Source organism: Gossypium hirsutum, chromosome A13, assembly GCF_007990345.1.
Source record: "Gossypium hirsutum isolate 1008001.06 chromosome A13, Gossypium_hirsutum_v2.1, whole genome shotgun sequence".
In the NCBI taxonomy this organism is placed as follows: Eukaryota; Viridiplantae; Streptophyta; class Magnoliopsida; order Malvales; family Malvaceae; genus Gossypium; species Gossypium hirsutum.
Window position 1 is genome coordinate 77,961,130 of NC_053436.1, and position 12,782 is coordinate 77,973,911.

At 31.5% G+C, this 12,782-nt stretch overlaps 1 long non-coding RNA gene across 1 annotated transcript; it reads left to right on the forward strand.

Moving 5' to 3' along the window:
* The first annotated feature begins 5,029 nt into the window (after positions 1 to 5,029).
* On the forward strand, positions 5,030 to 12,370 carry LOC107961176 (uncharacterized). The gene is made up of 4 exons (XR_005908043.1): positions 5,030 to 5,237; positions 6,116 to 6,258; positions 6,359 to 6,420; positions 12,331 to 12,370. It is a non-coding gene; the product is annotated as an uncharacterized lncRNA (long non-coding RNA).
* The last annotated feature ends 412 nt before the right edge of the window (positions 12,371 to 12,782 follow it).

Genomic DNA, 12,782 nt, shown 5'->3' on the forward strand with positions numbered 1-12,782 from the left:
CATGTTACTTATGTTTATTTAGTTTTGTTATTATAATTGAATTTTAATTATGTTAGCACCACTGAGTAACCATTACTTAGCATACAATTTTTTTTGTGTGTGTATAGGTTCCAAATAAAGCTAAAAAAATTCGCGGTCAAGCATCAAACTCTCAAGCTCAGCTCGAAAGTTATTACAGTCCTATTTTGTATTTATATGTTTTGAGATCATATGGCATGTACCTAGGTTGGTTGGCTTGTAACTTAAGTTAGTTTCGGCTCTATTGGTAAGTGACTTATAATGTTATCTTAGTTTTATTTTATCTTTTGATTACTAGTTAATTATGCTTGATTATGTGAGTTTGAATGTGCAACTTGGTTGGTTTAGTAATGATATATTGAAGGTTATAATTTGGTAATGTTTGAATATGTTTAGATAGGTTAATTGGATGAATATGTTTTGTGATACATTTTAGGTTTTGATGTCTACAAAACCAACTAAAAATACAACTAAGGTAAGTGCACCTATCAATTAATAGTATAGCTACGATGAGCAAAGATATCGTTCTCATAAAGACTAAAAGTACTAGTAATTACCGTCTTTCTATTATTTAACCGATAAATTCGAGTGATTGATTACAACTAAAATTAATTAAATTAATTAACTACAAACCCAACAAAGAACAAATCAGGAAAATAATCCAGTAAGCAACCAATAAGTGAAACAATACTTAGGAAAGAATTCACCTAGACTTCATCTGTCACTATCAATCTAAATTATGCAATTTCTTCACTTAGTATCTTAATCCGTAGAAATCCTTAAATTATGCTAATATCTCTCTTCAAGAATAAGAGTAATTGACTCTAGGTTGATTAATTGATATTTCTTTCTAATTAAAACCCTTATTATCTCATTAACTCGATTTATGAATTCTCCTATTAGGGTTGACTCTAATCCGGTAGATCTGTCATCTTATTTCTAGGATTACATGCAACTCCACTCAATTACACTAGATCTACTCTTAAACAGGGTCTATTCCTCCTCTGATTTAAGCACATCAAACATGGATCAATAATTTAGAAATATCAAACTAATAATTAAACACACAAAATTGAGAACAATATCTAAGTCTTTAATGTGTAAAATAAAAATTAAACAATAAAATTCATCATAGGGTTCATCTCCTTAGGTATTTAGAAAATTAGTTCATACTTGAAAATATCTAGAGACAGTATAACCGTAAGAAACAAATAAAATCATAATAATCTCCAAAGAGATCAAAAAGGAATCTCAATGTTGACAGAAATCGACTTCAGGATCGACTTCAATGGTGTTTTTCAAGTAGTTTTCTTGAATATTCTATGACGACTCCCTCCTATCTTCTTATTTTTGCCATATATAGGTTTTAGAATGCCCAAGAAACCTAAAAATCATGTTTTCCTGTAGTTTAGGGTCCAAATTTGCAAAATTGACACGACCTACCACATGATCGTGTGGCTTACACAGCCGTGTGTCTAGGTCTTAGGGAATGGTCCAACCCGTGTGGCTCTTGTAACTCGCTCCTATTTTCAGTTTTCACTTGTTTTTTTCCTCCTTTTGCTTCCAAATGCTCTTTTAAGTATAAAAACATGAATTTAAAGGATTAGGAGCATAAAATTCACCATTAACATTGAATAATCACCCAAAAATGCATTAAGAATGAAACTAAAACATGTTACTTTTAGCTCCTATCAAGTATGTTTAGGTTCATATGATAAAGGCATTGGACACTTAAAAGTGCAGGATTTTGACCATTTGGTCATCAAGTCTCAAGTCAGAAAGAACATGTCTCGAGATCGTTAGAACAAATTTCACTTAAATTTTGCATTCAAAAGCCTGTGGTCTTAAGACATACTTGATAGTCTCGAGAAAATTGCATCTTAGTCTCGAGACAGAAGAGCATCAAAGCTAAATAGATTTTGCCCTACTGCAAGTCTCGAGACATTCAAGCATAAAAAAAATAAGAAAATAGAGGAGGATGGTCTATAAATCTAGTCTTGAGACATAAATGACTCTGGTTCGAGACATATCATGTAGTGTCTTGAGACATGTTGACTTTGAAGCTGAAAATCACAAATTAATTTATGACTTGTCTCGAGACATAGAGACCCTTGTCTTAAGACATAAATTTAAAATTTGACATTTGAGTTTGGGTTCGACTCCTAACTCTGAAATTAACTTGTGTAACCCCGTAAATTGATGAATTTGAAAACCTCGAGTGAATAAATGCATGCATATGAATTATTTTGATGATTGAATTGAATGTATTTGTGTTATAGTAGTTTTAGTTGCTTTGGCAACATAATGTGACATCACGCATTCAGATTCGGCAACCGAGATAGGTGTGATGTGTTATAACCCCGATTCGTAGGCATCCACCATTGGATCATTGAAAGCCTGAAATATTTTGTTCTATTCAACCCCTTCTCTACTTTCACCATTTAGATTATTGAATAGAGCTCCAATGCCGAAATAAATACTGGGACTGTTGCAAGTTTAGGTTTGAGGCATTTTTATTTTTTATTTGCTCTTTTCGATTTGTTGTTTGATGGTTGTCGGTGTGTGGGGTGAGGCTATGATTGATTTAGGTCAATGTTTAGTTCGATTAATGGGTAATGTTTATTGTGATAAAGGAAAAAGTGTTGAGGGTGGTGGAATTGAGGGTTTGGATGAGGTGGCACTACAAGAAACAAGTTTTTAGCGGCATTTTTAGCGCGCTTTCGTAGAAAATGCCACTAAAAAGCAAATAGATAGAGTATTAGCGGCATTTACGAAAAAATGCCGCTAAAATATTAATCCGAACGACGTCGTTTAGATTGAGCATTAGTGGCATTAGTGGCGCTTAATCAGAAACGCCGCAAAAGATTGATCTTTAGCGGATTTTTTCAAAAAGTGCCGCTAAAACTCAATCTTTTTGCGGCATTTTTGATTAAGCGCATCTAAAAGATTAAGCCAAACGAGGTCATTTTACTTTGAGATTTAGTGGCATTAGCAGCGTTTTTCAAAAAGCGCCGCTAATAGTGGCATTAGCGGCGCTTTGTAAAAAAAGCCGTAATAGATTGAGTATTAGCGGCGCTTTTTGATAAACGCCGCTAATGCTCGATAGCTATTTTAAGTTTTAGGGATTAATATGGGATTAATGGTTTTGGTTTAGGATTGATGGTTTATATTTTATGATTTAGGGTTTTGGAGATTATAGTTAAGGATTTATGGTTTAGATTAATTAGTATTTTTTAATTTATATCAAAATAATCTCTTATATAGTTGTAAAAGAGATAATATTAATTTTAATATATTAAAAATATAACAAATTAATTGTTTATTGAAAAATAAATAAAAAAGTAACAGATTGATAAGAATAGGTAACTATCTATTTTAGATAGGACCAAATTATAACAAATTAAATAAGGTCTTATTTCTATTTTGATTTCACTTTTATTTAATTTGATCATATCTAAAACCGACTAATTTATAAATTAACAATATAAATTAACTACACCATTCACTTAGTTATGGGAAAGTTAATTTCATTTTAGTTACTTAATTATGAAAAATTACAATTTGATAACTTAAGTTACCAAGCTGTTAAAATCAATGTTATGATTTTATCTAGACCCTAATGCACTAAAACCTTAAATCACTAAACCTTTAAACCCTTAAAACTCTAAACACTAGACCCTAACCCATAAATCCTAACCCATTAACCCTGACTCCTAACCTTTAACCCTTAAACCCATAAACTATAGGCCTTAAATCTCAAACCTTAAACTATAAACCCTAAACTCTTAAATCATAAACCCTAAAATCTTAAAAATAAATTTTAATATAATATTAATGTGTATATAGATATTAATATAAAAGCAAATTAAAAACAAAACACAAACAATGAAAGAGGGAAAAAAAGTGAAATGGCAAAATGATGCATTTGGCAAATGGAATATCAATCCAACATATATTTGAAGATTATGTTTATGTTTATGAAAATTATTTTTTCGAAATTAATAATTATCTCACTTAAATTATGGTTAGCAAAAAGTTGAAAAATATTGATTTTCTTTTTTACTATTAGTGGGTTTAGTTATTAGGGACTATTAGAGTATTATGGTTTTAAGGTAATTAGGAGTATTGATAAAAATGAGAAAAAATCAAATTATTTTAAGGTTTAAACAAGCAATAAGAATCTTGACGTTTATGGTTACGAATTTTGGGTGCATGGAATTAGGGGTTAAGGTTTAAAATTTAAGTTCAAGGTTTAGGGTATTGGGTTTAGAATTTAGTTTATAAGGTTTAGGGTATTGGGTTTAGGGTTTAGGGTTTAATCTATAGGGTTTAAGGTATTGGGTATTTTGTTTAGGGTTTAGTCTATAGGGTTTAGGGTATTGGGTTTAGTGTATTGGTTTTGGGCTTAATTATACTTATTAAAATTTGTGTTTAAATCAAAGGCATTGGCGGTGTTTAGTCTAAAACGCCACAAAAAACATTTAAATTTAAACAAAGCGGCGCCGTATTGGTTTTACATATGGGGAATTGAATAAAAATGCAGCCGTTTTAAGTGGCACGGTTAGTGGCGCTTATTAAAAAATGCCACAAAAATATGATTAAAAGAATGAAAATGGCGTCGTTCTACTTGGAGGGACAGTGGAGTTAGTGGCGCTAGGTCATAAACGCCGCTAAAAGTATGAGAAATTGTATTGAAACGTCGTCGTTTTATTCCGCGGGTAGTGGATTTAGTGGTGCTATCTTATAAACGCCACTAAAAATATGAGAAATCGAATGAAAACTACATTGTTTTATGTTGTGCGGTTTAGGAATTAGTGGCGCTATCGTATAAACACCACTAAGAATATGAGAAACTGAATGAAAACTACGTCATTTTATATGGCTCAGTTTAGGAATTAGTGGCGCTATCCTAGAAAAGTCACAAAAAAACTGAATTACTGGCGCTTCTTTATAAACGCTGCAAATGTCATTTTCTTGATACCCAAAACTGTGTCGTTTTGGTTTCATTCGTTTTACCCCATTTCACTCCTCCGATACTTCTTGTTTTTTCCCTTAGCAAAATTTCCCCAACTCAGGCTATTCCCCCCAAATCCCTAAATTTTCCCTAAGTCTAAATCCCAACCGATCCGCTGGTGAAGAAGCTGACCCTACCACTACTTCATCGCCCTCGGCTAACCCTCTGCTGCGTCGTCGTCGGTCTCCATTATTGCAATCAATTGGTAAATGCCTCTCCTCTTTTGACACTTTCTGTTGTTTATTTTAATAGAAACCCAGGGAATGTAGATTTCTATTGTTAATGCTTTCTGTTGTTAATGCTCAGCACTCAACCTTCCTTCCACTTGTAAATTTTATAATAGATGATGTTGGTTTAGTAGTTTAATCAATTTGGGCCCTTCGCATTTATTGTTTTAAACTAATTTCATTGTTACGGTAAGCTTCTACGAGGCTTCAATAACTGCGCGTTCTGTCACAATACTTGACCAGAAGAGTAAACTGGTTCACATTGGAACAAGACATTATATCTTTCCATGTAATGTCGTATATGCATGTATCTTTATTAGATATTGTAAAGGGTTGTTAATAATTTTTTGATATATAAGTTCCAAAAAAGGAGGGACCTAGCTAAATTTATTATTGCTGCATTAAGTTTCCTGCTATCTGCAACAGTGTTTTCGAATGGAAGCTCACTCAAACTATAATATACATGCAAAATCTGAACCTGTACAAAACTTGAATACCGCCTATATGAAATTTGCACTGTCAATAACTAGCAAATAATTTGATTTTCCTTTTACAACTCGTTTTGTATTTACCTATTATCTGATGTCGGTGGTAAATAATTTTATTTATAAAAATTTGGGTGAATTGCACTCATGGTCACTGAAATATTAATAAGTTTACACTTTGGTCAGAAAGTAATCCGGTGGTCTTCATTTGAGTTTTACTCCTAAAAATTCTACTTCATTTTCCTTTTGGTTTGAATCCTTGTTGCTTATCTGATTGTATATATAGTCTATCTAGCTTGATTTATTTGGATCTTTTTAACCCCACATTTTTGTTTAAACAAACCCTAATTTTTACAATTCTGTTTCCTTAGTGTTGTAGGTGATTCAAGGGCAGGCATAGAAAACCCATTTGAGTGGCTCTTTTCTAGTAGTTTGGCATCAAATTATCAGGACCTGCATTTGCTACTCTTTTCATACACTAAAGCAATACACAGAAAGCCTAGATAGCGAAAAGGTTAGTTAATCTTTTATTTTCTTTTATTTCATTTTTTAAATTACTATTCTTGTTTATCCTTAGATTATTTTTCAATTTTGTGCCTGTTCATTGTTTGTAGGTGTAATTTAAATTGCCATTCAATTTAATCGACTCTACCATCCAAATTACAATTTTTAAGAGGTATGTATATTTACAAAACTGTTTCTCTTGTCCCCATTGTAGCAGAAATATTATCATCATATCCATGCATATATTCCACCATGCTATTTATGGCACAGTAGGTCCATTCAACTCTTTTAAGTAGAATAGATTTATCTTATATTAAATATTGAAAATTTTATCAGCAAATTGCACACTAAAAAAATAAAGCTAGTTTATACTTTAAAATGATATTATTTAAAGAAAACGTTAAAATGTAAAAGGGAATGAACTTTAATGAATGTTGCCCAAAGCCAGCTCTTCAAAGCAGTCTCAAGCAATTCTGGTAGACATTACCATGAAATGCTTACCTTTTATCAATTTATGATGTCTTTACATTTAGTTTCTTGGTATCTGTCAAATCCCTTTGTGATCTCTTTATTCATACATTAGAACTTGGGCTAGAAGTCCAAACCCCATTTGTTATATCAAATAAAGGTAAAAAGTTGAACACTAATATGAGGATTACCACTTTTATTTATTTATTTATTTATTATATTAACAACTCCTCGTTCTTGAATTTCATTTAGAAAATTGAAAGAAAAACTGTTGTTGAGATGTCTGGAAGGTTCTTAGTTCGTTGTTTAAGATATTTGGGAAACTAGTCTTTTTTGGTTTTCTATGATTGTTTTGTTTTGTTTTTTTTGAAGTAGTTATTGTTGATAATAATTTTGCTGCCGATCCAATGTGTGTTATTAACTTTAGAATTCCTTTGCTTTTAACATGTCTCTATATGGTCAAATATATTTTTTCATAAAATCAATATATTTTTTCCTAAATTATTTTCCATAAATAGTTTACACAAAACAAATAGATCTTAAGTTTATATATTCTATCAATTTGATCTTGATTTAACAAATTAAATCGTAATATTTATATATTCTGTCAATTTAGTCATAATTTAACAAATTTAGCTCGTAACATTTATACGTTATGTTAACATTTTACACAAATTACATGAAAAATAAATATAATGCCAAAGTTAAATGTATTTTAATTGTTACCTTTTGGAATTAACATGAATTAAGTTTCTTTAATTTATTTAAAGATATAATAAAAATGTTTTTATTTGATATTTATTTTAATATAATACTTATTCTTACCTATAATCTTTAAAAATACTCTTTATTTTTTTAAAAAAAATCACTAAAATTAGATAGTATATATAGGAAAAACCCCTTATAAAAATTAAAATAATTTAGTACACTTTTATAACTATTTATATAATTAATAATTTAATAATCTAACCATTGAAATTTATATACATCATGCATGTTAAATTCCAAACATCCGAATTCTGAACTATTATTATTATTTTAAGCTTTAATAATAATAATAATTATTATTATTATTATTGTTTGTTGATTCGAGTATTAATTTTCATTTCATTAAAAAGTTCAATATTTTAATTTTTTTTTAAATGAGTTTGATAATTATAATAAATTTTATTTAATTCAAAATTTTAAAAAATATTGATTACTTATCATTTAATGTAGAACATAGTAAATCGATTTTATTTATTAAAACATTAAAATAAATTATTCTTTTTTTGAAAATAAGATATTCAAATTATCATATGTATCTTTTATTCAAAATTATTCAAAATAATATAAAATGTTATATTAATAAAATTAAAATTAAAAATAATTAATTTTTAAAATCAATATTTACTTTTATCAAACAACATAATTATATGTTTTACTCATATTTATTAATTTACTAAACTATTTTCTAATATAAACTCATCACTTATAAAATTAACAATAAAAATTACTTAACCCACATAATACATAAATATATATCATAAATATGTATCATATCATAAGTTACATAACTTACATACCTTACATAAATGTATATCATAATATAACTTACATAACTTACAAAGCTTACTTAACTTACGTAATACATAAATATACACTTTAAAATCCCCCTGCCTGAATTAGTTTACACCTATTAGATAATTTATACTTGATATATATTATCTATTTTAGTAAACGCAATTTATTGTCAACTTTAGATTTCAACAACTACGAAATGGATAGGATTTGGATGAAATTGTCAAGGGTAAGCAATGCCTATCGAAATGGAGTACAAACTTTTCTAAATTTTGCATTTCAAAATGCAAGCCAAGAGAATATGATTCTTTGCCCGTGTAAGAAGTGTGACAACATCAATTGGCATTTTCGTGAAGTTGTCTACGAGCATCTAATTGTTGATGGCTTTATTCGGGGTATAAAAAATGGATTTTCCATGGAGAGTGTACATCTAGTGGAACTTCTTCAACGATTAATCCGACTTATCCTGATACTAATTACCACCAGTATGTTAGACAAGATGACATGGAAGGTATGTTGCGGGATGCATTTAATATGCACAATTATGGTGAGCAATCATTTTCACCTAACTTTATTGCATCCGACGATTGTAATATTGGTGGAAATGTTTTTTATGAAACGGGAACAAGTGCACCTGATGAGGAGCCAAATGAAGAAGCGGCGAAGTTCTACAATTTACTTAACGAAATGAACGAAGAACTTTACGAGGGATCAAAATATTCAAAATTGTCTTTCTGTATTCGTCTATTTCACTTAAAATGTTTGGAAGAGTGGACCGGAAACTCTTTTACAATACTGCTAGAGTTTCTGAGAGAGATGTTTCCGTTTGCAAAAATCCCCCAATCTTGTCAAAATATGAAGAGACTAATAAAAGATTTGGGCCTTGGGTACGATAAAATTCATAGTTTCCCAAATGACTGTATATTGTATTGGGGTGATCAGAAGAACCAACAATCTTGTCATGTTGCGGTAAGTCTCGTTGGATGAATGGGAATACAGAAAATGTGAATGGGGATGAAGGTGGGGCACATTTAAGAAAGAAGCCAGTCAAGGTTATGCGATATTTTCCCCTAATACCAAGACTTCAAAGGCTTTTCATGTCATCTAAGACGGCCGATTCTATGAGGTGGCATAATGATCAACGAACCGATAATGGATTATTAAGGCATCCTGCTGATTCTTTAGCTTGGAAATCGTTTGACAGTAAATTTCCAAGCTTTGCAAGCGATCCTCGGAATGTGAGGCTTGGGCTAGCAGCTGATGGCTTTAATCCTTCTAAAATCATGAGTACTTCGTACAGTACTTGGCCTGTAGTGCTTGTTCCTTACAATTTGCCTCCATGGATTTGCATGAAACAATCTTCATTTATTTTATCAATGATTATCCCTGAAGAGAAAGGTCCCGGAAATGATATTGACATCTATTTGCAGCCACTTATTGAAGAATTAAAACAATTATGGCCGGGTGTTGAGACATATGATGTATTAGGAAAGGAGAACTTTAATTTACGTGCAGCTTTATTGTGGACAATTAATGATTTCCCTACTTATGCTAATTTATCGGGTTGGAGTACTAAAGGACGTTATGCCTGTCCTTGTTGTGCTGCGCAAACTTGTTCGAAGTGGTTGTAAAATGGGAAGAATTTCTCTTACATGGGCCATCGTCGGTGGTTAGATAGAACTCATAAATTTAGATTTCAGAGGACTCTATTTGACGGTACTGAAGAGTACAGAGGAGCTCTTGAGCAGACCGTTGGATCTGAAATCTTGTTTATGTTAAAAGATATCAACTTTAGTTACGGGAGGATGAATCAACCACCTATCACGCAAACAAGGAGAAGATAGAGGGATGAATTTGATGATGAATCTGACGAAGAGGATGATCCTAATGAGGCGGACTTGTGGAAATAATGAGTATTTTTTTTGAGTTGCCTTATTGGGAGCACAACATTTTACGCCACAATCTTGATGTCATGCATATTGAGAAGAATGTCTGCGAGAACATAATTGGGACAATTTTAAATGTCGATGGAAAATCAAAAGACAATCTTCAGAGTTGACTTGATTTAGTTGACATGAGAATTCGACGTGATCTTCATCCTCAAGTACTTTCGAATGGGAAATATCTGTTGCCGCCTTCTATTTTTTCAATGTCAAAGAAAGAGAAAGAGGAGTTTTGCATGGTGTTGAAGGATATAAAGGTCCCAGATGCGGATGCGTCAAATATATCTCGATGTGTGAGTCTTAAAGATCGAAGATTATATTCATTAAAATCACATAATTACCACATCTTGATGCAAGATTTACTCCCAGTTGCTTTACGGTGCTGCATGTCAAAAAATGTGACGTCCTGTATAATTGAACTATCCAATATAATGAAAGCTATTTGTGGCAAAGTTTTGGATGTTGAAGAACTTAAGAAAGTATAGGATCGAGCTGCTTTGACTTTATGCAATTTGGAGAAGATCTTTCCACCTTCCTTCTTCACTATTATGGTGCACTTGGTAATCCATCTCCCTCACGAAGTAATACTTGGTGGACCGGTTTTTTATCGATGGATGTATCCTATAGAAAGGTGCTAGTTTATTTGTCAAGTATTTATTCATTCGCCTCTATACATTTAGTTACAACTTTTGATAAATATTGTATATCGTGTTTAGGTTCCTAAGAAAATTGAAATCTTATTGTCGCAATAAGCGTTATCCAGAACGATCAATTGCTGAAGGCTACTTGGCAGAGGAGCATGACCTTCTGTTCTAGATATTTAGAAGTTGTTAAGACACGATTGAATAGACCAACTAGAAATGCTGGGCTCAATGATCATAACTTGGCTGAAACTTATTTATTCCAAAGTTATGGAGAACCAATCAGGAAAGTTGAAATTGTAGAATTAGATGATATATAGTGGATACAAGCACATCGATATGTACTTTTTCACCACGATTTAGTTGAACCGTTACGCAAGTAAGTTCTAAAATTTCCTCACATATTCGTTGTTTTGATTTGTTTATCTTCTAACTAATTAAACTTGTTTTTAACATAGTGAGTACAAACAAATTTTAAGATCTCGTACACACTCTTGAAGATTACAACATCGAGAGATTAATAAGTTATTCATAGAATCTTTTCATGAATGGTTAAGCCAAACGGTATGTAACTAAAGTTAATAAGTTACATATAATCGTGAAATTTAGTTAATCAAATAAGAATGTTTTTACATAATACATTTATAATTATTAAATTTACTTTCGATTCAATAGGTTTGGAGTGGGAAGGACATCAATGACGAAGTTAAATGGCTTTCCCAAGGTCCGAATAGAGTACTAAAAAGATATAGTGCCTTCCTCATCAATGGATACAGATTTCATACAAAGTATCGCGAGAGAATGAGGAGAACTCAAAATTGTGGAGTTGTTGTTAATTCTTCAATTACAAGTTATGCTACTGCTAGGGACAGTAATCCGGTTAAGGGTAATGTGGAGTATACGGACTTCTTACCGACATTATTGAGTTGGATTACTATGGCAAATGGAAAGTTGTCTTATTTCGATGTGATTGGGCTGATGTTAATACTGCTCGAAGAATTAAAAAAGATCAATTTGGTTTTACAATGGTGAATTTCTCTCGCTTGATTCACACTGGACAACAATTGATGGACGAGCCATATGTATTTTCCTCTCAAGTGAAATAAGTTTTTTATTCGAAAGATCCAACTGATGAGGGTTGGTATGTTGTACTCCGGAACACCCCTAGAGACTTGTTTGACATGGGTAATGGAAGTAGAGATGACATCGTCGAAAGATCAGAAACATTACCTTTTCTAGAACAAAACTTAGATGAAAATATCCCTAGTACTAGTACACAACATCAATGGGTTCGATATGATGTGGATGAAGATATTTACGAATAATGATGTAGTAAGATTTTATGATTTTTTAATTATATGTAATATTATAATTTTAATCTTGGTCATGTTATATAATTTAACTATTTTATATGTACTATTATTGTTGTAATTTGTTACTAAAATTTTAACTATTTTATGTGTATTGCAGGAAAAATGCATAGAAGAAGATTACGAGATTTAAGTATTGTCCAGAATACTCCAAACTCGGAAGAAGCAAATAGTGAACAGCAGACAGTTGTTGGATCTTCGAATGTGCCAGAGACACTTGATGAGCCTGAAGAATTTCAAAGTAATGTTAAGTTCATTTTACATGTGTTGACTTTTATTATTGATTTGGTTGTCAATTTTATTATAATATAGTATATCATTTTTCTGCTGAAAGTGGTGGGATGCGCAGAGTTCGAGGACGTACGCTGCTTAGAGATTTATACGACTTAGATCTTGTCGAGCGTGTCAAAGTAAGTAGAAATACTCATGGTCAGCCTGTTGGATCTGAAGCTCAACTTTTAGCAGGCTATTTGGACATTTTAGCACGAAATGCCAATATGTTGCCCATCAACTATGAATCATAGTTTCTCAGGCCTATAGCAACAAAAATCA